This window comes from Vulpes vulpes, chromosome 1, assembly GCF_048418805.1.
Source record: "Vulpes vulpes isolate BD-2025 chromosome 1, VulVul3, whole genome shotgun sequence".
In the NCBI taxonomy this organism is placed as follows: domain Eukaryota; kingdom Metazoa; phylum Chordata; class Mammalia; order Carnivora; family Canidae; genus Vulpes; species Vulpes vulpes.
Genome location: NC_132780.1, coordinates 89,901,358 through 89,927,120, shown reverse-complemented (window position 1 = coordinate 89,927,120; position 25,763 = coordinate 89,901,358). Strand labels below are relative to the sequence as shown.

At 40.0% G+C, this 25,763-nt stretch overlaps 3 long non-coding RNA genes across 3 annotated transcripts; 2 read left to right on the top strand and 1 right to left on the bottom strand.

Annotated features, from left to right (window-relative positions):
* Positions 1–245: 245 nt before the first annotated feature.
* LOC140593860 (uncharacterized) lies at positions 246–4,596 on the top strand. The gene is made up of 2 exons (XR_011994200.1): positions 246–404; positions 950–4,596. It is a non-coding gene; the product is annotated as an uncharacterized lncRNA (long non-coding RNA).
* On the bottom strand, positions 3,776–21,696 carry LOC140593852 (uncharacterized). Its single transcript, XR_011994193.1, has 3 exons — positions 21,599–21,696; positions 8,745–8,885; positions 3,776–4,115 (listed from the first exon to the last, which is right to left on the bottom strand). It is a non-coding gene; the product is annotated as an uncharacterized lncRNA (long non-coding RNA).
* LOC112919479 (uncharacterized) lies at positions 8,806–25,061 on the top strand. The gene is made up of 3 exons (XR_003234908.2): positions 8,806–8,899; positions 16,081–16,140; positions 24,854–25,061. It is a non-coding gene; the product is annotated as an uncharacterized lncRNA (long non-coding RNA).
* Positions 25,062–25,763: the final 702 nt, after the last annotated feature.

Here is a 25,763-nt window from a genome sequence, read left to right as displayed (position 1 = left end):
ATGTCGGGCTCCTGGTGCATGGAGCCTGCTCTCTCCCTCTGCCTGTGTCTCTTGCCTCCTCTCTCTCTCTCTCTCTCTCTCTCTCTCTCTGTCTATCATAAATGAATAAATAAATAAAATCTCAAAAAAATTAAAAAAATAATCCAAGACGTAGGAAAGGAATCATAGGTGTCAGTGGGATGGCAAAATGACCAACGCACCTCTCAGAGAAGAACAAGAGTGTGGGATGTTCTGATGGTTCACATCTCTTGAGCCCTTTCTCTGGGCACTCTTTGGCCTTCCCATTGCAGGGGCCCCTCCTCCACCACAGACACCTGGCTGCCTCCTTTCCCACCTGAGACGGGATGAGATTGAAGGAGCAGGGACTTGCCTCAGGGCTCACCCTGAATGCTCTCTTGACTCAGGTGAGTCAATGACAGACGCAAAGCAATTATGGGATTTTAGACATGCTGCTGATGCGTTCCTCTCAACTCTGCTGAGGAGGGGTTATCTAGCATCAGAAAGAGATTAATTCACATGCAACCTTTAAAAATAAATATAGAAGAATATTTACTGGCAGGAAAATCTTCACAAAATGCTGATAAGTGCAAAAGCATGTAACAAACATCGTGTAAAGTATGATCTCTATTTGTGAGCCAAACCAAATCAACCATATACATCACACATGCACACTGGGAAGTTTAACCAAATTTGACCCTGGTCATCTCTGCTGGGGAGTAAATATGGGGTTTGCTACATATAAAAAAGTGTGTGCATGTATTTATGTTTTTCTATCTATGAAAACCATTTTTAGTTTTCAAAATAAATCCCAAAATTCCACAGCAGCTGAGTGGTTAGAGCCTCCCCAGATATCCCTTAGAAATTGGTTTAATGTGAAGAGATCTGGCAAATAATACAGTCTCCATTTCCCTGTTGCCTTCTATTGTGGTCCCTTCATTTTTTTGCACAGAAAGCATGGAGTAGCCATCTTCTCCCCTGGGAAGGATCCTGGAGTGTGAGAGACTGAACAATCCAGAAAAGGAGAAGTTGGAGTGATACCCCCATCTCCTCGCACTTGGTTGTGCCAAGCAGCTTCCTGCACAGGCCACCCCTCCCCCAACTTTCTGCCAACATGCCTTTTAGGAGGAAGGGGAAAATGGTACTGGACTTCTAAAACTTGAAGAAAAATCCCGTTCCCTACAATGGTGCCTATGATTTCAGTAGAAGTGCTAAGTCGGGGTGTGGAGGGTGAGTGCTAGAAGAATCTGTCCTTTGTATATGTCATGTTCTATCCTAACCACTTTCCATCAAAAATATCACAGGATTAGTCAGCTTCCAGGCTTTTGGCCTCTTCGGCCTTCCATGACCATGGCCTATGTACCAGCTGTGATAATTTTTTCTCTGCAAAGCTGACTTTTAAACTGACAACAAAAGTAACAGTTATACTTACACAAGAGAAGGTGAGGAAATTTCAGGCAGGTTCCCGTGTTTGCTCATCAACTGACATTATTTGGGCCCCTTCTGAAGAAGGAAAGAAACGGCAGGCCACAGTATAATTCAGTATAATTTAAACAACAGTGACAAGGAGCCGGTCAAAGCCAGAAAATCCTAAGTGGGGTGGAACGAAGTGTGGGAAACTCTTTCTAGAATTTCACTGATTAACCATTGATAAAATAACAGAAGTCTATTTTTCGCCTCTCAGGGCCCCCTTTATTCACAATCTGAATGTGAAAAGTAAGAAATCCAACTTACCTAAGCTTTCCACTGTGCCAATTGTGTGCGAGATGCTGTCATCTGAGAGTGTAGCCTCAAATATCTTTTCTGAAGGACTCAGTGCTGAGCAAGTGCCCTGTCACCTTCTCTCTCCTCTGAGGAGGTTGTGAGGAGCACAACAGTGAATTCTTTGATTCTTATTGTTTGTTTTAGGGAGCTATATGGCCTTTGTTTTTTCGGGCTCTTCCTCAACCCAGGCACCAGCAGGGCTCCTCCTTTCCCCATTATCTTCAGGAGGCACATTTCCATGTCAAAGCCCTCTCAGGAGAGAAAGCTACTTTTTCTTCCACGCTTTGCCTCCCTTGCACCTGACCCACCTTAACTCCATCCTCCCCAGCCCCGTTCCACATTATGGTAGAAAGGAGCAAAACCTTATTCAGGAATCAAAACCACAGGAAAAAAAATCTGCTTCTTTCTGTGATGGATAAGAGTAGTTTAATTGCCCTTGAAAATATCAACTTGTAAGAAATATCACTATCTTTTGCAGTAAACATAGAAATAAGAGTTATTCTTCAGGAAAATTGTAGGTTTTCCTCAGGAAAAATGGAAATGCTAACACTATTCTACATGACTAGTTAAATACATGATGGGCTAATTTAGAAGAATTTATAATTTTTTAAAAAAGATGTATTTATTTATTCATGACACACACACACACACACACACACACACACACACACAGAGGCAGAGACGCAGGCAGGAGAAGCAGGCTCCTCCCAGGGAGCCCGATGGCGGACTCGATCCCAGACCTTGGGATCAAGACCTGAGCCGAAGGCAGACACTCAACTGCTGAGCCACCCAGATGTCCCTAATTTAGAAGAATTTATAAGGAAGAAGTGAGTATAAGTTAACTAGTCAAGCATCTATGGACTCTTTTCTGATGTCTTCATCCAATAGAATTGATAAGTAATTTAGTTGGACACAAAGAAAGTTCTCTGTGTTCCTACTATGTTCTTACTCTTCTAAGGTTAGGGAACCTTGAAACCCATTACTGCTCTTGACCTCCTGGCAGATTGTGGGAATCCAAATCTATTTATTTCCTGCCATTTGCCAAGAATAGAAGGCACTCATGGTAGGGCTTCACTTGGGAATGGTTCACTGGGGTTTTGATCAGTGCTGTTTGGGCCCAAGAAAGACATTCTCATTCTCGTGAGGTCACCAAAAGCCCAAGCAACTCCTGCACTCATCATCCACTCAGGGTCATTAGCTCTTACCTAACACCAGAGTAGATACCTTCTTGGACTTTGGAGAGCTCTAGAAGATGGTCTTAGAGCCAGAGGAGAGTCAAAGTCTCCTGCTTCCTATTTATATCTGATCTTGTAGAACTTGCCCTCTCCCCTTTTACACTAGATTTGAATCATACTGAAACACTGAGAGCTCTGGAACAGATCTGCTTTTTTCCTTCTCCAGATATTTCACAAAATATCCCTTTTCTTTGGAATGTTCTTCCCCCTCTTTGTTCCTGGCTAACTTCCAGTTGGCGAACTCTTACGTCCAATTAACTCCCGAGTCTTTGAAAACTCTGTTAGTGTTCCTCCTATAATATAATGTCACAACTGGCAGGAGAAACAAAACAATCATGGGGAAGAAATACAAGTTTCAGAAAACCCTCCAATTCCTTGCCTCTTACCTCTCTCTCTCTCTCTCTCTCTCTTTTTAAATGCATTGCTTGGAAACACTAAAGACCTTTCCTTTTGTTCTTGAAAAAGTTGATCCATGTGTCTCTGAAACCAGAATAAGAATCTAGGTCTAAAAGGAATGATTCTATACTAGTAGGACTTTTAAGTGCTTTATATATAATTTTTAAAAATTTTTTTATTTATTTATGATAGTCACAGAGAGAGAGAGAGGCAGAGACATAGGCAGAGGGAGAAGCAGGCTCCATGCACCGGGAGCCCGATTTGGGATTCAATCCCGGGTCTCCAGGATTGCGCCCTGGGCCAAAGGCAAGCGCCAAACCACTGCACCACCCAGGGATCCCCAAGTGCTTTATATATAAAATGGTTAAAGAAACATAGGAAGTGGTTCTCACTGTCACCCTAGAGCATTTATTTCCAAAAGATATCTAGGAGATATATAGAAGTATATAAAACCTTGGCTTTAGAATAGTTTACAGTCTAGCTTATATTAATTTTCTATTGTTGTGTAACGAATTACCCATGAACCTTGCAGCTGAAAACAACAGCCATTTATCAGCTCACAGTTCTGTAATTCAGCAGTCATGTGGCTCAACCATATTCTCTATCAGGGTCTCATACTCCAGGTGCTGGCTGAACTGAGTTCTTATCTGGAGGCTTGGAGTCTTCTTCCAAGTTCACTCAGTTCCAGTCAGTTGTAGGACAGAGTCCCTCTTTTCTTGCTGGCTGCAAGCAATAAAGGCCACTCAGCAATAAAGCCCATGCTCAGATCCTTGCCATGCATCCCCCTCCATCTTCAAAGCCAGCCTCAGAGGATCCATCCTTGGGTCAAATCTTTCTCACATTTCAAATCCTTTTCAACTGTCCCTTTAATGGTCTCACTGAGGAGGTCAGATAAGGTCAACTGTGACATAGAATATGACCTAAGCATAGGAAGTGTATCCTGCCATCTTCATACATCTTACTCAAACTCAAGGAGAAGGGGCTATACAAGAGTATGGGTCATTGTCATTTTGGCATTCTGGCTACTTTAATACTTAATGGATAAGACAGAATAAGATAAACCCCACTTGAAAGATATAAAATGTTACATGTATTTCCTAGCATGTGGTAGATGCTCTTTCGGTATTTGTTAATATGTGGGAAATACATATATTCTGAGATCACAATAATGTATTGCACTGTATTAATTGGAATAAACATCAAATTATTTTTATAAAGATTTTATTAATTTATTCATGAGAGACACAAAGAGAGAGAGGCAGGTACACAGGCAGAGGGAGAAGCAAGCTCCATGCAGGGAGCCCGATGTAGAACTTGATCCCAGGACCCTGGGATCATGACCTGAGCCAAAGGCAGACACTCAACCACTGAGACATCCAGGCGCCCCTTCATCAGTCAAATTAAAAAAAAAAAAAAAACCAAAAAAACACCAAAACAACCAACACTTCTGATCCACAATTTGAGTTGTTTGTCAAATTTCTGGGTGGTGGGGAGTGAACTCTAAAAGGCAGCATCATGAGAGGGCTGGTAGATAAAGAGGCTGCACACATGTCGGCATTTTGAAGCATTCTAAGGGGAGGAACCAAATACTTGAGATATAGAGTAGAGTTCAGTCAGGAACCATAGCAGGTAGCTTGAGATCAAAGGCATGAACATAGAATCAGGCACAAGCTGCCCAGTGTTTTGTTTTGTTTTTTTATTCAGCGAGGTGCTCTATCATACTCACATGGGTTACTTAATTTCCATTCAATATATTACTCCTTTTGAAAGAGTTGATGAGCTTTTCTAAGTAGTATGTTAATAAACTAGTAGCTAGGGAGATAAACCTACCCAAACTGGGGCTCAACAGCCAGTTGTGTTGGCAGTATTTTCTAGTATCTGATAGGAGATTGAACTGTGGTCATCAAGAGTGCTTTTCTGGAATCACTCAATAAAAACAACAGAGACTCTTCCTTCTTACATAACTCCATTTGAAGCAATTTCAGAATCTTATGGACAGATCTGTTTAGGGCTGTCTGTCCCATTCCTGTTTCACAAATGGAAATAAGCTGAGATATTCTGAAGGAAATTGACTTGCCCAAGGTCTTAGTAAACCACTCAAAGCAAAGTAAATGCAATATCCCCATATAGTTTTAAAATTTCTCAAGTGGAATTGACACCTGGGTGGCTCAGCAGTTGAGTGTCTGCCTTTGGCTCAGGGCGTGATCCCAGTTCGGGGATGGAGTCCCACATCCAGCTCCCTGTGAGGAGCCTACTTCTCCCTCTGCCTATGTCTCTGCCTCTCTCTCTCTGTGTCTCTCATGAATAAATAAATAAAATCTTAAAAAAAAATTCTCAAGCGGAGATAACAAAGCTATGTTGATGCTCTAAGTTGATGTCTACTTATTTAAGTTGGATATTAATTTTATACATTTCATTAACAATTCTGTCATGACTTTCAAAATTCTCTAATGTTGAAATCTTTGTATCTATACCTCATGCAGAAAATCTGGATCTTTTATAAAACAGTTGTTGAAGATTCAGATAAAGACCAATAGAGAATGTATGTTTGGAGATTTTTAGGTTTAACTGTTTTTATTTAATTGCTAAATATATAATGGAGTTATTTGACTGAGGTGACCTATCTGATTATTTCTACATTATGCAAAAAGCATTAGGAACTTCCTCTGCAGTTCTTGGGAAAGAATATTCAAACCATCGTTACTTCTTATAGAAAGTCCAGCCCTAAGCACTACAGAGTTGGTTTAGAAACTCTCTGCCCCTGCTTACCACAGTCTTAGCTGTCAAAGGAGAAGTCAGAGAGGTACAAAAGTAGAGAAGGATGCCTTATATAACGGAAGGAAATGCAAGTGTGGTCCTAGTAAAATTTCAGTTTGCTACAGCTGAAATTGTAATGCAGAGTAAACAAAATTATATCTTGTTATGTAAGAGTGAAAGGTGAGGGTAGGGGAAGACTTGGAAATCTATGGCCTGTATCTGGTTTTATAATGTTTTTCTCATCCTAATGGTGATGGCTAATTCCCTTTAGATTATCACTTATGGAGACCCTTGGAGATGTTTGGGTAAGGTGAATTCCATCACACAAATACAACAGGAATGCATTTGGGGAATAATGTCCTAAACCCTCACTCTAAGTGACATGATGTTGGATGTTGTGAAGTAAGCTCCTAAACCATGAGTTTGCATGTTTTGAAAACAAATTGCTATTAAACTAGAATGTTTTGGGGATTTTCCTACAAAACATAGAGCATTTCAAAATGGTGAGTTTTAAATTAGGAAACAACAGCAAAGTATCTAGAGGGACAGAATATGCCAAAGGAAACCCACAAACCACAAGCTCAGACATTGTTACCATGTGGACAGACCACGACAAAATGCTTACTCCCAGTCCCTCATGAGGGCTGCTTTCAGCTCAGTTCTAAATATCGTTTACACAAAAAAGTCAGGGTACCAAAAAATGCAGCTACGTTTTCTTCCTGGTGTTTGCTTCCTTTCTTGTCTGCTACAATCTTACGTGAAAAACGAGACCAAAACATGACCTTGGTTATTTGTAAATCAAGAGCTAGAAGCTAAAGAAAGATTATTAAAAGGAGGGCACCCAAACTTGGTGGCATTTGCAATCTTTCTGGTGCCATCACAAGGAGAAAGAATTTTCATCTAACAGAGCAAGCCTCTCCTTACTCAGAAAATTCAGTGCATCTGTAAGAGTACTGATGGTCAATATTGCTGCTTTAACGTAGAGGCTTTAGAACTGTGCTGGCATCAGTCAAGTTTTAAAGGCTCTTGGTGGGGGAAGGAGAGCTTGAGCCATAGGAAAGCAGCCAAACCGTGGGCAGTAATCTTTTCTTGTCTTAATCATCTACCACGCAGAGAAGAGTTGGGTGAATTAAGTGAGAAAATTGTTCTGTCTCAATAGTTAGAAGTTTACAGACGATATCCTGGAACCATTTAGGCTTTCTCTTAATGTTCTAGAGAATATCTGCAATGCAACTGCTGCCCACAGAATTAATGTGAAAGTCACATTAATGAGAGGTGTGTAGCATGAAGCTAGATGTGTGCCTTATACCAGATGTATTGTTTCTGTGGAAAGCTCTTCTCCCAGATTGACATGTAGCTATTTCCTTCTAGTTCTGTAGGTCTTAGTTTATATGTCATTACCTTGTGAGGTTTTCTGATCACCATTACGCAGTCACCGTGTAAGACATGTTTTATTTTTATCAGAACACTGGCCACTATTTTCTTTTCCACCTGCTATTTTCCTTTATTTTCTATTTTGTTTGTGGACTGTCCCTCAGCCTCTCACTTGAATTGAAGGTCTGTGGAGGCAGCCACTTTGTCAATCTGGTTCATTACTATTTCCCTCTTTCTAGAACATAGCAAGCCAATGGTAAATTTTCACTAAATGCTTTTGGAATGGAAGAATGAGTCAATTAATGTGCTATACAATATAGATATATTCTACTAGGGTTGAATTCTTGGTTTCCCAGGAAAAATTATTTGGTCTTAATATTCTGCTTCTCATCCTCTTTCTGTTCACCAATCATGTTAAAATGCATACTGTTGTCCATGCATAGGGGTTTACATAACGCTTTCTCTACGAGCTTGGAAGGGCTTTCTCTAAGAGGGAAGTAAAATTGTCAGAGATTTTACTTTTAAAATAAAAAAAATGGGGGATCCCTGGGTGGCGCAGCGGTTTGGCGCCTGCCTTTGGCCCGGGGCGCGATCCTGGAGACCCGGGATCGAATCCCATGTCGGGCTCCCGGTGCATGGAGCCTGCTTCTCCCTCTGCCTGTGTCTCTGCCTCTCTCTCTCTCTCACTGTGTGCCTATCATAAATAAATAAAAATTAAAAAAAAAATAAAAATAAAAAAAATGGTAAAAACTGAGAATAAGAATTTCTTTAAAAAAGTGTGGTTCCTACACTTATAAGATTTGATTGATAACAGATATAATGTATTATTAAAAAAAAAAAAAAAAACAAAAGCATTGGTTAGTCATGAAAACATTGAGGAAAAAAAGAAAAGAGTCTTGGATGCTGACTTGCCAGGGGCTCAACACACCCAAGTAGCATGCATCTAGGGAGAGGGAACCTGAGCTAACAGGCCTCTCTGTTCTGAGTGATGGTTACATCTGGCCATTTCAGTCTAATGCCATGAAGTATTTGCTTGTTTAACTCTCCTTGTTCTGCTTCCCAGGGCCCCAGGCAAATGTTGCAGTGCAACTTGGTTTTCCGCAGAGGTAAGCCCACCACAAGAGACATACTAGCGGTGTGGACTTGAAGACTTTCAGTTCCTGTGATGGTCATTGCTCATTCCACATAATTAATAAATTGCCTTCAGGTTTAATTATCTACCTTGTGAACTTGGTAAACGTGAATTGTCCCTGCAGGAGAGGCGCTGACGATCCATACATCTGTGCTGGCTGCATTCCGGGCAATGCTCTGGGTCCCGGTGACTTCACCAGGATGATGAATGAAGACCTTGTGGCACAAGCACTGAGCCAAAAATGGTATTTGAATCTTCAAGTTAACGTCCACCTACTAGCAATTAAATTACTTAACTCATTAGTTACTTAACTGAGTGCAATTTTCTCAATCTTTCTGTCTCAAAGGGATAAGTGTACGTGAGGTCTATGTCACTCTCCTTACCTTTTGGCCGAAGGATAACTAATATAGGGGACAAGTATTAAAAGTTTGGGTCTTGGGCTCACTTGTTTTTGTAGTGCCTCTCCTGGGACAGGTCTTAACATGGGAACACAAGGAGAAAGGGTGGTGTCTTGTCTTCACGGGATGCCTCTCCTTGCCCCTAAAACCAAATGGAGCTCTCACAGGGTGCCTCCATATTCACAGCAAGCTCCTCAGTAGGGGCTTTTGCCAGAGTCTGAGGTCCTAGGGCCCAGGGGGAGCATGAAGAACGGCTGGATGCAGCCTCTGTTTGCCAGTGTTTGGTTGCACATAAATATGACCAGACTTGGCAAAAGAATCAGTTTAGTGATGGGTCCCTTGATATCTCCAATCTCTGCTTTCTGAGTCCTTTTCACCATCCCTGGTGAAATCCTTCCTGATTTCACTACTTCTCATTATGCCATTTATATTTTGATCAAATCTCATTTACACTGAGGCCTCACTTCTTCTAAACTCCCTTTTATTTAAAAAAGTCTTTCTTCCCTAATTTTTTTGGGGGACCAGAAAGCCAACAATGAGGAAAGGGATGCCATTTATTTGTGTCAAAATTCATGCTGTAGCTTGGTATAAGTTAAAGCAGGACCTAGGTGTCTTTTATGAAGGCAGTAGAGTGAAGCAGTTATAAATTTTGACTTGAATTTAGGAAAAGCTGGTTTCAGGGCCTTGGTTTGCTACTTACTACCTGTTTGGATTTGAGGATGTTTTTTAGCATCCATTTTCCCATCTGCTAAATGGGAGTAGTAACTCCTTCCGAGTATGGCTATGAGGATCAAATAGATGATGAATTTAAGGGCTTGGTATGGTCTCTGGCTCATAGCAAGTCCTGAACACACCCTCCTATTACTGTTCTGTCATCTCAGGACTCACTTTTAGATTCCTTTCAGTTCTCCTTAGAAGAAGAACCCTGTTAACAATGGCCAGTGAGGACAGCTCCTGGGCTCGGGGGAACTTGCCAAAGCTCATGTCTAAGTGACCACCTGACCCTTTACTTTCTTGTCCTTGCTCTTTGCTATTCTCATAACCCTACCACATCTCACCCTGTACTTCCCACCTTTAAGGATCTGAACCCCTTTTCACTGTGACTTGTCTCTGTTTTTTGTGTCCACTCCATCTCGAGACTAATAGAGCAAGAATTCTGTAGACACCCAGTTGATTTGGGAGAGAAGCCATGAACTAAAGGACAGAGTTTCAATTGACCGGAAGCCTTAGGCTGGAGTTTGTGGACAGACACCAGGAGGTTGGGGACAGGGATTGTTCTGATGAAGGGGAGTCCAATAATGAGAGAACAGGGAAGACAGAAGGATAAGAACAGAACCCAAGAAATGTCAGTCCTAGATGTTGGGGGATAGGAGTGAAATTAAAGGATGTGACACCATGGTGCCACTTTCCATGTGTCTCTAGCACCTTGCACAGTGTTTGATATAAAGTAAGCCCTCAAATGTAGCTATGTGATAACTACCAGGAGGTAAAATCTGGGAGCTTTGTTAAATCCTGTGTGTGATTGGAAAGCTGTTGATTCACCTGAATGCTGGCTACAGCCTCTCTAAAAGAAGCTTAAAAACAACATATTTACTTTGCCTATTCAATAATTAGATATTAAGAGACATTTATGTGAGCTGCTTCTGGTTTACTCACACCCAGCCAAGGGTGGGTGATAATACGTATCATACTTGGCATTACATTTGTATGAGATTACCTTTTTGGAAATTTTCTTTGATTGCAGTAGCAAACTTTACTTATGCTTAAGATACATTTACAGAACATAGAGCTTAATCTACAAGTAACACCAGAAACCCTTCTCAAGGTTGCCTAGTCATACTTCCTGATGGCTCAGACTTCACAGGATGCAGCACACATTCCACATTCATCCCTTCACAAATTTAAAAAGGGGGAAGATAAAAAGAAAGAAAGAAGAGAAAGTACCTTGCTCAGAATTAAAGGTAAGGCAAGGGTAGGCAGTATGAGAACAGTCAGTGCAGAACATTGTGCAGAGCCCACTCCTGGGGACATGAAGCCTATGAGGCCAGTGACCATGGGATGGGGAGGAGAAACAGGGAGCAGTGTGGGGCCGGCAGAAATCTGGCATCCTTTTCCTCTCCTGGATACAAAGGTAATGACATTGAAATCCTACTAAAGGGTTATGGATTTAATAACCTTTCATAACCCTATTCAGTGCCCTAAATTCAGAGTAACAAAGCCTGAGCCATTTAATGATCAAAAGCCTTTTTTTTTCTCCCCCACAGAGAGTTAATGGAAGAATAAAAACTAGATGTGTAAAATTAACCTTCTACCTCCATAGCATTTGTCCTTTTTATTCCCAAGTACATGTTTGTAAAAACGCATTGTGCTGCCCTGAATGTTTCTCTTCTAGTTCAGATCAGAGTTTCTTACATCCAACCACTTGCCAAGCTCTGTACGTTACCTCTCCCCCCGCCCCCCCCCCCCCCCCCCCCCCGCAATAGCTTTCAAATCTTCTGTCTTAGGACAAGTTCACCAGAAGGACATCTCAGGGGGAAGAGTCATATGTGAGTAATTTATTAAGGAAGTTCTTCCAGGAGAAGCAGGTAGGGGAATAAGGGAAGTAAAGACAGGGAAGGGCATGGTTTCAGCTGGTGCCAGGGAGAACTTTGAAGCTTAAATTATGCCTTGGAATTTGTCCCAAGTGGAATCAAAGCGACTAGGCTTTTATGTTTTGTTTTTTGTAATTACTGGCTGAGGACTGTGGGATTTGAAGGGTTAGTGGTTTTCGAGGTGGGGGGGCGTTGTGTGCAGAGAGTAAATTTGTAGTCACTTTGAGCTCCTCATGCCTCTGGGCAAAGCCCCCCCAGGGGTCAAGTGGTGTCTCTAAAGGAGAAGCACGGGTGGGAAGGGGACATATGGGCATTCAAGCCCAAGTGCATCTATAGGGGTTGTATGCAAAGTGTTACTGAGGATGACAATGGACCTGGGTGGACATAGGAAGTGACCACAACCTCTTCCTAATTCTTTTCCCACTACTGTTCACCTTTAGTTCATGTCCCTGTGATTATTTCTCTTTTGGAATATGTCCTGGGTTCCCAACCCATATTCTTGGATCCCCACAGACCTCCTCTAGTCAATCCTTGTGTTCAGCAGTCTTTCCAGATTGCAAATCTAGTGATGCTAGTTCAGTGCTTAGATCCCTTCAGTCATTGCCTCCTTAACATGGCTTGCCTGATGCTCTTGATCTGATTCCTGACCCCAGATTCCTAGGATGGCAACTTGACAGCCTTGTGGTAGTCCTTGCTGCTCTCAGACCTTTGGATTTTGTAAAGCTATGCCCGCTGCTTAGAAAGATCTTTGTCCATCTCCTCACTTGGCTCACTGTTATTCTTTTTTGAAGAACCAGCCTAATCTTCATGGCCTCTGACTTCCCATTACACCCTGGCCTCACACTGCTAGATTTGCCACATTCTGTTTCCCCACCAGACCTGCCACATTCTGTTTCCCCACCAGACCATTTTATTTCCCCATCAGACATTTCTCTTTAAGAAAGCCCCGTGTCCTGTTCATCTCTGATCTCATTGTTTTTGGATTCTTATAGAAGACAAGGTGAAATGAAGGAGGAGTGAAGATCTGTCTTTGCAGGTATCTGCAGGATGAATGTGGTCTGCAGGCTTCAAAAGCCTCATTCTTTATTTGTTAAGTCATAGGAGCCAGGCAAAGGGTTGATCACCTCTATGTGCCAGATGAAGGGCTCTCGGTACATTGTCACATGCAGTCCTCTTGCATGAGGACTGAGGGGAATGTTATTATCCAAGCCAGTAAGTCTCTGGAGATCAGGGGGACCCATTCTCTTGAAAATCCCAGGTGGCGCAGTGGTTTAGCGCCGCCTGCAGCCCCGGGGTGTGATCCTGGATGCTCCCTGCATGGAGTCTGCCTGTGTCTCTGCGTCTCTCTCTCTCTCTGAATAAACAAATAAATAAATTAAAAAAAAAAATCCCAGAGATTTTTTGGGCTTCCTGATGGTTCTGCCTTTCAGAAAAAAAAATGTAGATCCCATGTTCAATTTGGCTGACAATGACACCAAAAGTGGCGAAGATATTTAAGCCAATTAAACATACATTATTGAAGGTCCTGGACCTCAGGCAAACACCTGGTGCTGTGCATATCAGGTATGTAAAGAATAAATCATGGAGCCTGATTGTTATGATTTGAATTGTGCTCCCCCCAAATTCATATGTTGAAGTCCTAACCTTCAGTATCCTATTTGGAGATAGGGTCATTGCAGATGTAATTAGTTAAAATGAGGTCATCCTGGGGAGCTCCCAAACCCATTCCTTACACCAGGAATGCCATACGGAAAGACAGACATGCATACGGGGAGAGTGACACATGAACATGAAAGCAGAGGTGGGGTGAAGCAGATTGCCAGCAAGCCAGGAGAAGCTAGAAGAAAGACATGGAACAGATCCTTTCTCACAGCCTTCAGAAGGAATCAACCTTGCTGACACCTTGATCTCAGGCTTGCAGCTTCAAGAGCTATGAGACCATAAGTTTCTGTGGTTAAGCCACTCAGTTTGTAGTAATTTGTTATGACAACCCCAGCAAAGGAATACACTAATCCCAATCAACTCAGAGACAGACATAAAAATAGTAGGTTGTAATGGGATGAGACTAATAGCAGAGACATGACCAAGGTCCAGATGCAGCACGGAGAAGGCTGTGCATTTTGGGGAGGTGTACGCAGGTCGGGGGTGGGGTGGAGGTGGAGATTTGAGTGCTGTGGAGTGAAGGTTGCAAAGTGGAGGAACTGTTTGAGCGACGTTTTGAAAGCCGATGATTAAGACTGATTTCTCTCTATGGCAGTTGTGGCATTCACAGATAAAGCCAACTACTGTGCAATATTACCCCCATTTCCTCGTAATAATTTCTGGCGGGAGCTGTGCAGAGAGGCCGCAGCAGATATGGAAGCAGGCAGGTGGCCGTGGGGCCTGACGGCAGCCGGTAAACAGTTTCTAACCCTGCGCCAAGGGGTGTCATTCCATTCCCCTTCCCCACCTCTTTGTAGCACACCTTTTGTTCTCTCCTACCTTTTATCTTTTTTCCTTTGAGTAAATTTGTTTACTACCCAGAAGAGAACAGGGAAGGACTAGACTGGTTGCCTGGGGCAGATGGTGCAATGTGGGTAGAGGGACACATTCAGAAAGCAGAACTCCTTCGCTCCTGCCTTCTTTTTCACATTCTCCGACAAGGCTCTTCAAACTAAAGAGCATAAAATAAACATTAATAAAGGGAAAGTGAAACACAAGTCAATGCAAAAAATAGTAAGGGAAGGAACCCCCAACTGATTTCAATGATTTCGTGTTTTCCGGTCTAAGTGAATTAAATTCCAGTAATGAAAGAACTTGCAGATGCAGAAATACGTGGTAAACCACCGAGGAGAAATTGTTTTCAGTTTTTTGTTTGTGTGTTTGTTTTGGCTTTTTTTTTTTTTTTTTAGAAAAATTGGATAATATGAAATGTACCTGAAGCCTGGAGAATAAATTGTTACTCTCATATTTAAAGAAATCGGAAAGATAAGCTCACAAAAAGTGCAAGTTCATGCTGATTCCTTGCAGACTTTTACACATTTTATTTTACCTATCCATATGCAAAAATACAAAGAAGAAAAGAGGAAGGAAGGGGCAAAGAGAAAGATGAAGGGAGAGTTAGAGAGACAAAGAAAAGAGAAGGGAGAATAGAGCAGAAAAAACCAAGAAGAGAGAATAAGAGTTTCCTTCGATTTATGGAAATTATCTTAAGTTTACAGAGTTCACACAACTCAATTTGCCTACAGTTGTGACCTCAATAATCCCACAAAATTTCAGGATGGGCTATTAAGCAAACATAATGTATGTCTTGACAAAATAAAGGAGATGACTAATAAGAACCAGAGAAGGTTAATTAAGAAAAAAAAAAAATCATGCTCAACTTGGAGCTCTCTTCCTTTTTGATTTCCTTTGCCTTGTCTTTTCTCATTTCCCCAGAGTGTAATCCACCCTCCTGTCACCCAAAGATGCAGCACCACCCATACCAGACAGAATGTGCTGGTCAGCATCTAAGTTCTACATAATGTTCTCTGGAAGTGAATCCTACCTGGAGAACAGGAAGTGCTGGTCATGGTACTTCCTGTCAGTCCCTGAGTTCTTTTTTTTTTTTTTTTTCTCTCCAAGTTCCTCATCCTGATGCTTCCTTCCCTGGCTTTGCCTCCTTTCAGTACCCATAAATCCTGGGCTTCTGAATTGGCCATATTCCCTTTGTTCCTGTTCTGAGAACCTTGCCCATCTAAAAACTGACTGATGGCTTGATTTTGTCCCTTGGTTTCTCTAGGGTCTATTTCCTTGAGTGATGGGTGGGACCATGAAACCTCTGAGTGATGCAGACTTCCTTCACGGACTACATCTGTTTTGGATTCTCATTCTTTTCTCCCCCATTGGGATCATTCCTGCTTCTTGAACTTTGTTACTATAATTCCTTTATTCTATGATAATTGGATGCCAACTCTTTGAAAGACATTATTGCCTTATGAGCATGAGCTTCAGGATAAGAATGACGGAGATTTTTATCTCTAAAAAATATGTCAGATAATCTTTTCTCTGGCTTCAAATCTTCTAAAGCCTTTTCATCACACTTAGAATAAAATCTCAACTCTTTACCATGGTTTGCAAAGATCAACATAATGTGGCCACTGCCTACTGCTGTTCTTAAACAGGTCAAACTTGTTCCTGCCTCAAGGCCTTTGTACTTGCTTGCTCTCTTCACATTTCTGGATTTTTAACTTCATGCAAATTTCAGTTTAAATTTAACCTCTAGGGAGAAGTCTTCCTGACTACCCTGTCTAGATCAGCCCTCTTCTCTCCTACTGGTCAGTCTTCATCAATATGGTGGTTTTTTTTTTTTTTTTTTTTTTTTTGGTCTTCCTAGAACTTAATAAACACTCTCAAGAATTACCACGTGTATTTATTTGCCTTCCTTGTTTATTTATTTTCCTTTTCTTGACTCCCAGAATGTAACCTTCATGAAAACAAGGCTCTATCCCCAGCACCTGGACAGTTCTTGGCACATGGTAAGTGGTCAATAAATGTTGGAATGAATGAACGAATGGATCCTTATTACATACTTACTGGCCATGGACTAATTATTTCCAAAGGCTTTATCCCTGTCTCTATCATATGGTTAGCATTCCCCATCTCATCAGGATTTTGTGAGAGTTGAATGAAATTACAGAGGTAACGTATTTAGAGCAGAGCAGGGAATAGAAAAGGCACACAATAACTCCCAGTTGGGCTTATTATGATATGCTTGTCTCTAAGAAAGGCCATGGGAACACAGAGATGATTCTAACACAGTTCTTTTTTCCCAAAATGCTCAGTTGCTTTGTCTGAACAAGGTTTAGAGACATTGCATGTTTTGGATGCCACACCTCCTCTGCCCTGCTGAACCTTTTCTGAGAGCCAGATGCTCCCCAGGGCCTGTCACACCTGGTACTTGGGTCACCTTCTTGGGCCTGATTATCCACATTGCCTGGTGTTCTTGTGAATAAACAACCAAGGCATGGTGACAATCTCCAAGATTACAAAACTAACCTAATTCCCTTTTACGGATGGATGGAGCTATTAGACAGGTATTTCTAGGTATATTATAGATCCTTAGGATCTCTGAATTCCAGTAGAGAATATAACAACCTTTTTTTGATTTTTTTTTTTTGTGTGTGAATGTTACAGATAAATATAAGATTATGACTCTTTGACATTAATTAATTAATGACTATTTAGTTTAATTAGGTAAACCTAAAAAATTCCCACTGTTTTCTCAGACCCAAAAGCACTCTTAAGATTACAAAGTGTAGTGAATTGTAGTGAAAATTCATAGTCAGAAGACTGAATCCCCAAATTAACTCATCTGTATAAACAGACTTGATTATGTAGGGGTTGTCTAATTCATTCATTTCTCTATCAATCAATCAATCAATCAATCTCTGTCACTTCATCCTGGAGGGTGATGAGCCCCTGAGCTCTAGTATCCCTACCTTCTAGTTAATTGAACAGAGTAACAAGTGTATAAAACGGTGCTTGTGGCATGACACTGTTATACCATAATGAAAAATACATATTAACAAAGTTAATATTGGAAGTGAAATTTCGGGCTTTTCTTTTTTCTATGTTTTTAAACTGTGCTGTGTGGATTACACATGACTTTTGTGATTAGAAAACAAAAATTTAAAAATCAACTATACATTTATAGGATAGGGGAAAAGACAACAGCCTGTGAGTTTTCAGTGTCAGAAAATCCTCAGGAGCTGAAATGAGTGTGCACCACCACAGAGTGTCATCCAGAACATGGACCAGAGCCTCCTGAATAGGGGGGATTACCCTGCTGACACACTGTGTGCAATCTCACATTTAAAAAGGCTTATTTGAAAAAAAAATAAATAAAAAGGCTTATTTGAAGTTAGGGTGAAGGAAAAATTGGCTTAGCTTTAAGAATACATTTCAAACAAGTATAGCTGAGAAAAAAATGACCATTTTTTCACAGAGTCCTTCTTCCGACAGAGCGTGGGAGGGAAGGTGCCTACACTTGGTGGGGAGGTGGATCACATGACGTCTAGTGTGTCTTTCTGGGCTAGAAGCTGTACTGATCAAACCTGTCACATTTACTTCTTCAATATTCACAATATCTCCATGAGATGAGTGTTATTTCTCATCCATGAAGGGAGTGATGCTCAGACAGGTTAAATAATTTGCTGAATAAGCCAGATCTTGTGAAATTTCTGAGTTGAGGCTTCAGTCTACATCTACCTGGTCCCAAAGCCCCCAGGGTTCTCCAATGGCCTGCTATTTTCTGAAACTGTGATTCTGTGTTCCTTGCCTCACTTTCTCTCATCTTCTTTCTGTGTATTTCCTTACTTCTTTCCTTTCTTTTCCATGACTTGTGCAATAGTGGCATCTGATGACATATTTGGCTTTTATTAAAGTTTGATATTGACATTCAAGGACAAAGAAATAGATGACTGGCTCCTGCATAGTAGTGCCATTACTTATTATTATTATTACTATTATCTTGACATATTTGAAGAGGTTATAATAATAATTAAAAAAACCTTTTAGTTATCGGCATCTAGGAAAATCTTAAGATTCAGTATCTAGAGATCACTTTTTTTGTTTTTGTTTTTGAGTGAGAGATAGGGGAAGGGGCATAGGGAGAAGGAGAGAGAATCTCAAGCAGACTCCTGGCTGCTTAGGGAGTCTGTCACAGGGCTTGTTGTCTCTGCCCTGAGATTATGAACTGAAATCAAGAGTCAGCTGCTTAACCAACTGAGCCACTCAGGCTCCCCTAAAGATCACTATTTTTAAAATGTTTAGTATGAGGCTTTAGGAAGAAACTAACGGAAGATAATGGAACAACAATTTGGAAGTAACATGATTCAGTGCTGTTCTAATTTTAGGTTCTCCAAATTTCATTTATTTGCAGTGTACACCTTCTTTTTGTGTGGAATTCTCAATTCTGCATGGATTCCTCCCAAGTAGTAGTTTCCCTCTGTATGTTTCACCAGGAAGTAGTGGCTCTTAATTAGGATGCCTGGATCCTTTGATACGGTATAAGTTAAACAGCTTCCTGAGACTCAAAGAAGCAGATCCCATTCTACATGGGCTTCATCCCAATTGTCAAAATCTTTGAGGTTGGCCTCCCCACATTTGAATTATGTTGCTGCAGCCGTGAGCTCAAGAAGAGCAGCTGTAGGAGAACAGAGCTAAGGAGGATATTAAGGTTTGGTGAACTGACCCCTTGACAGCCTAATGTAGAGGCTTTTATCTTTGATTTAACGCATTTGTCACCCTGACAGGAAGTTGGGCCTGCAGATTTCTTCCCTCATGAGCCTCTAAGGCCTTGCAGATAGAGCCTGGGCATGAAAGTCAAACTCAGGGTGGAGTAAGTCCTAGCCATATCTCACCATGCTAGGATCTTATTTCCCCTAGCTTCATTTTATCATCAATAAAATGGGGTCATGATAACTTTTCACAAGAGTTTTGAGAAGACTGAATGGCTGATGATGCAGAAACAAGGATGTGAAAATTAATAGGAAAACAGGAGCCAAACAATGAGTGAACATCCCCAAATCAAGGCTCTGCTTCACAAATCTTGATGCTTGATTTTTATACTGGTCAAACAATTCTGAACTGTTAATGAGATACAGCCCAAGCCTCATTATCCTGCCAGGCTCAGAAGAACAGTCTTTTAAATTGAGCAGCCTGATATAATGGCCAAAACAGAAATAAAAGAAAAATGAAACACAAGCAAACCTGTGGGATTGCACATGAAAATTAAAGCCAATGGAAATAAACAAAGCTGATTAACATATAGTAAATCACCACTTAATCACATTCCGAGAAACACATTTTTGCACTTTATTACAGCCATTCTATCTTTGAAATTACTGAGTTTTATCAAAAGAGCATAAAACTTAAAATGTTTGAGATTGAAAAATAATACATTTCCCACATTTTCACCATGTCAGTGTCAGATTGGCAATGAGGGTAGTTATTAAAAACCTTAGCTGTGCTTGCAAATAAGAAATGAAATGAAACGTAAATTATTTCATGAAATAAAGCTAGCTGATTAATAGTCAATAGTATGTATTATTTATTCCACCATGGAGCAAGGCGCAGAGACTTGAAAATGACTGGTTAAGTATCAGTCCATTTTATTTAATAAGTGATAGTTATTTCCTACATTAAATAAAACTTGGTCTACTTATCCAGAACTCACACTTGAGTTTTAAATCCAACTTTGGCAGAATAATCAGAAGCCATCATTGTGGACCACAGCAAGGAGATTTTTGGTAAGGATTCTGTGACATGGTTATACAGAAGACCAAATGGATTTGGTTAAGGCTGGATTACTTACACAAAGTCCAAAGATAAATTTAGTTGAAAACTGGTCACAGGTAGCCTTGCAGTCTCAAAGGGCATTTCTGACTAGACAAACAGCATCTCCCAACATCCCTTCCACTGAAATAAACAGCCAAGTGTTCCCTTGCCACAGGCTGGGTAAATACTAACTAAACTGTCTGCCTGTATGCCAGTAGGAGCAACACTCCCAATTTTTTAGCAAAATATTTTTCCACTCTGGCCATCCAAGAAACTCTCCAAATCCAATACTTTTCAATGGACTTTTAAGGCTTCTCTATTTTTCTCACTATTTATAGCTTTCAGATGTTGGCAGGTAGAGAACTGCATTTTCTTCAGAATAAACTTAAAAATGGTGGTGCTGGAGTTTCATCATATGCCACAAGGTATTAAGTAAGTATTAGAACAATCCTTCTTCCTTGTGGATATAAACATTGACAAAGACTAGAAAACAAAACGAAACCTTCACAGATATTGTATCAAAGGTCACGTTGATACCGTGAAGAGTTTTGTTGGGTGAGGGCACTGGGCCTGGGCCCAGAGGAAAAGCTCAGGCCAATTAGGGCTAATGTGTGGGAACAGTCCTCAGAGGCTCAAGGACAGAAGTCCAGGATGCTGAGATCTGCTTTTCAATGTAGCTCAGGCTCAAGAGGGCATAAAGGAAATACCAGATTGCCTCAATGTGTATAGTATTTACTAAACTTATCCTTCTAACAATACTGGGCAATAGACGAGCTGACGATCCCTTCCAATTTTTGAATGAGGAAGCTCAGTTTTAGATAAATGACTTAACTGAGGTCTCACAGTTAGAATGTGGCAGAGCTGGAACCAGAGCTGGATCTTCTGACAGCTAACCCTGTTTTCCTTCCATACTGCTCCACACTGCTACCCTAAGTATTCAGCCCACAGAGTTCTACACTCTCTCTGGGAAGACAATCTATTCACATGAAAGAGCCAGTGCATAATAAAAAAGGAGAAATTAAAGGGATTTACTTAGAGAATGAAAACCAGAATTCTAGTTGCTAGTAAAGGATTATATTTGGCTGATGAAGAAGCAATAGTCTGATATAATTGAAATGCAGTAAAGTTGAGTTTCAATACTCAGTTCTGTGGCTAGCCAGCTAGTTGACCTTTGGAGTTCTTATCTGCAGAGCAAGAAGCCTCCCCCAACCCCTTCTGCTCTCTGGGAATTGTGGTGATATCACCAAAGTTGAGGCCTCTCTGGGGCCACTTAATAGAGAGCGGCTATTTTCCCCAAGAATACTTGTGCCAGGATTCATCATGGAGGCGGGACTTGAATGGGGAGGCTATAGCTAGATGGAAGAAAAGTAGAAGGGAAATACTGACAAGGAAAAATAGCCTGAGCGAAATTATGGTGGCAAGGGCCAGTATGCTATTTACATGGGACAGTAAGGAGACATCTGATAGGCAGACAGATACAACGCAAAATGTGTGGAACATTCAGCAATTATTAAATCAATGTTTCAGGTGAAAATCTATTCCAATTATAGAGATAGTCTATAAACTAAAACTTTCTAAACTAAAACTAAACGTTCCTAAACTTTCTTTCCTTATCTCCTGCCTCCTGACTCTCCCACTTCCTGCTGCCTCCCATACCTTCCTTCCTTCCTTCCTTCCTTCCTTCCTTCCTTCCTTCCTTCCTTCCGTCTTTCCACCTTGCTTGTTTGTAGACAGACTACTTGGGAGTATATTTCAGGAGGGGTGGATTTATTTGTCTAAAGCAGGGCGAGTTGCAAATACAGGTCATGCATACTGCCACACCCCTGTCATGACAGACAAGGCCAATCAATCACTGCTCTCTGGGCACAATCTCAGGACTTGTTTCAAGGTGCATGGGTTAGTTAGAGTTGGCACAAGTGATGAGAGTTATTCACTAAAACAGATCTTGGACACAAGTGGATCAAATATGGCTTTCCATTAAAAAAGGGTTAAAGTATACTAGAAAGTGTATTTCCTTTACCCTTTTCAAATGTTTCTCCCTTGCTGTTTTGATCTCAGCAAGAACCTCAAACAGAAATAGACAAATGTTATTTGAAGTCATAGTCTAGGGCACTGAGAATCTAAAAAAGATTTATTAGAAGCCAAAATTGTCTCATGAATGGATTTCATTTTTTGAATATTTTGTCAAACAAATTGACTTCTGGACATTTTGATGTTTGCCCCTTTGTAAATTTGAATTTCCCTGGTGGTAAAATTTGGTTTCTTAGTTCTAATGCAAATGTATGTGTACCTATATGCAGAGATTATGAGCTCAGTTTCTGGAACCAGAATTGGAATCTCAGCTCTGTTTCTTTCTAGCTCAGTGCTTTTGAGGAAGTTAACTTGATCTTTCACAGCTTCAGTTTCCTCTTACTGATCAAAGGAAATAATAGTCATTTCTATTTTATAGGGTTCTGGTGAAGAGTAAATGAGATAATTCATGTGTAGCACTTAACACAGTATCTGGCATATAGCAATAAATGTGAGTTCATGTGTGTTGTATGTGGCTGATACTATCTAAGGTGAATTAAGGACTCTGATGCTCACCAAATTGTTTGGCAAAATGCTACATTTCTTTGCTTTTGTGGGTTTAAGTTAGAGTTTTAATGCTACTTGAATTCATGATTTTTTTGGTGTGTGTTTGAACTCCAAGAAAAATGTCCCCTCTTTGGTAGCTGATATATTCAAACCACTAGTGCTGGAAGAAAAATAACCTGTCATTGAAGTAGATGATAGTTGACATGACAGACTGTGCACTCTATCTTAAACATTCATAACATGCATAATATGGTCTCTACGGAATGAAATAACTCCTTTAGAGTCTTTGCAGTCCCTTGTATCATGGCTCTCATAGAGTGAAGCCATTATAATTCTAAAATAGCTATGCCTGTTTGGGGAATTTTTATTCCCCAGCAAGAAGAAAAGGCAATATAACAATTGATACTCATAAGCTGTTTATAGACATGTGCATACATGTGCACAAATGTATGTGGATGCAACATGCATATATCCATTGCACGTAGGTATGTGTGGTGTTTTAAAATCTGGTGTTTGCTATATTATAACTTATTGGCTAGAAGGAAGTTCTTTGGACTCTGAAACACTTGCCTTTGACTTTCAAACCTGAATTTACTATTTTACTGGTCATGTGATTTTATTTTATTTAAAGATTTATTTATTTATTTGAGAGAGAGAGAGAGAGAGCCAGGGGAGGGGCAAAGGGATAGAGAGAGAACCTTGAAGCAGACTTCTCACTGTGCACAGAGCCCAATGGGGGGCTGGATCCCAGGGCCCTGAGATCACGACCTGAGCCAAAACCATGAGTCGGCCATTTAACTGATTGAGCCACCCAGGTACCCCTGGTCATGTGATTTTAGACAAGTCTTCCCACCCTCCCAATCTGAGGTGACATATTTAAAATAGAGATAAACATACTTTTATAATCTTTCATGAAAAATATTGATGTAAAATATTACAACTAAAACACATAATAAAATTTTAACACATATCAATCTCTCAATTTATAGAGCTATCCATAATCATAATAAATAAATAAAAGAAGTAATTAAAATGATGTCTATCACAAGGAAGACTGGCTTTCAGCTTCATCATTCAATTTCCTGCTTTGATTTTTATTTTATAGAATAATCATTTGGAAACTTAAGTAATACATCATTCCTTAATTATAACTGTCACGTGAAAACTTTACTAATTCATGCCTCTTCTGAGAAGTATAAGCACTTGAGCAAATAATGAACTTTTTGACACAGAGTTTCCTAATCCAAGACGGAATCTACCTCTTTGACTATGTTCTGGCATAGTCATTGCTATTGAAAGGATGCAATCAAATAATGGATTTGACAGGTTCTTACAAAGTAGTCAAAAGTAGTAGACAAAATTGGTCATAGAACTGGAGAAAAGAGTTAAGCTGATACATCAAATTATCAAATACTCACGTACTTGTTGACCAATGGGTAACATCTCTAAGAAGACTAGAATATTAGTACAAACAAATAATTAGCCCCTAGCAGATCATGATTTCTAAATTTGCTAATTGCCTTTCTCAGTTGGAAGAATTGAGTTGTATTTGTTTTTAATAAAAAAAAGTACAGTGCATGCTAATTTCACCTTTAAAATTCTTTGGTTTGGAGATAAAGTGTTCCCAAAGACCTCTCAGTCTTATAACATTTTAGGAAATGTTCATAGATCTATCAAGATGATAACATTTGGTCAACAAAATCTACTTGGAATAACCAGATACTGCTGCATCTCTGTCGTTCATGTTACTGTGTGTGTGGGATCACAAACACAGTTTTCACCAAATGTTCCAGGATAAACAGCCTCTCTGCTTGTCAAAATTTGGAGTTGCACTGTAGAACAGAGCTATTTCAACCCTCTTCATACTTCTAGTATGGAAGACAGCCATTGTGATATACTCAATTTTTTGATGAGAAACAATGAATCAGTTGAATGGTTTAACTTTAAGAAGAGTGAATTTGGAGTTAGGAGAGAAATCTACCATTTACTTTTATGCATTTTTATATTATATGTTAAATTTATTATTTCTGCCTGTAAAACCAGGCTAATGATAACTACTTCACAGGACATGAAAAATTAATAACATTACATGAGAAATTGCTTTGTAAATCACAAAACACGGTAAATTTGTAAATTAGTAAAATATTATCCTAGCCTTTCTTAATTATCACTGAAATTGAGATCAATTTGTAGTGTTTGCAAAAGTTACCTTTAATCAAGAATTCATCTATCCAGGTTAAATTTGGCCTTGAGCAAAAAAACTCAAGTATAAAGATACTTATTTTTAATTGTGTTAAAAAATGAGAGTTCAGAGGTATTTTCTACTGCTTACAGGTGCTGAGACTATATACTTGGGGGTTTGTAAGTAAAAATTTCCTCTCTCATCTCTTTTGTGATATGATGGAGGACTACAAGTGCCGCCATGGCAAAACATGAGAAGGATGAAACTGAGTGAAGCCTGTAAAGTAAAAGTTAAGGGCAAGAGGTAAGTGATCAGCCAGACTTGAGTTTTAATATAACCTCTTGTATTCACTGTTATTGTTTGTTGGCAATCCTTTTTTTTTTTTTTTTTAAGATTTTATTCATTTATTTGAGAGAGGGAGACAACAAGAATGTGCATGCATGAGTAGGGGGAGGGGCATAGGGAGACTCTGCTGGGCAGGGAGCCCCACAGGGCTCAATCCCAGGTCTCTGAGATCATGACCTGAGCCAAAGGCAGATGTTTAATGTACTAAGCCACTGACAATACTTCTTAAAAGTCCTTATCAAATCTGTGATAAATTAATACCACCATACAAATATATAAAAAATTATATGAAAAAATATTGGTATTCAACTTGATACTCAGCTAGTAGGGGAATCCTCTTTTTCTTCTGCAAAGAAAAATGTCTCAACTTTAAAGTGGACCAGCCAGTAGAGAAATGAAAAAGACTAGTGATATTGTCATGATCCTTTCATAGTGCTCGAGATACAAATGGAAGTGTAGGGTTGTGGGAAATGTTAATAATTGGAGGGGCTGAGAGAGAATTTCTTGCATTGACCTTGAGTAATGTGATAACAGAAAGGTCAGCAGTAAAATATGAATATTTATAGATAGCTCTCTCTTGAACAACATAGGTTTGAATTGCTCAGGCCCACTTATATGCAGATCTTTTTTTGATAACTGTATTACAGTACTGTAAATGTATTTTCTCTTCCTTATGATTTTCTTTTTTTTTTTTTTTAATTTTTATTTATTTATGAT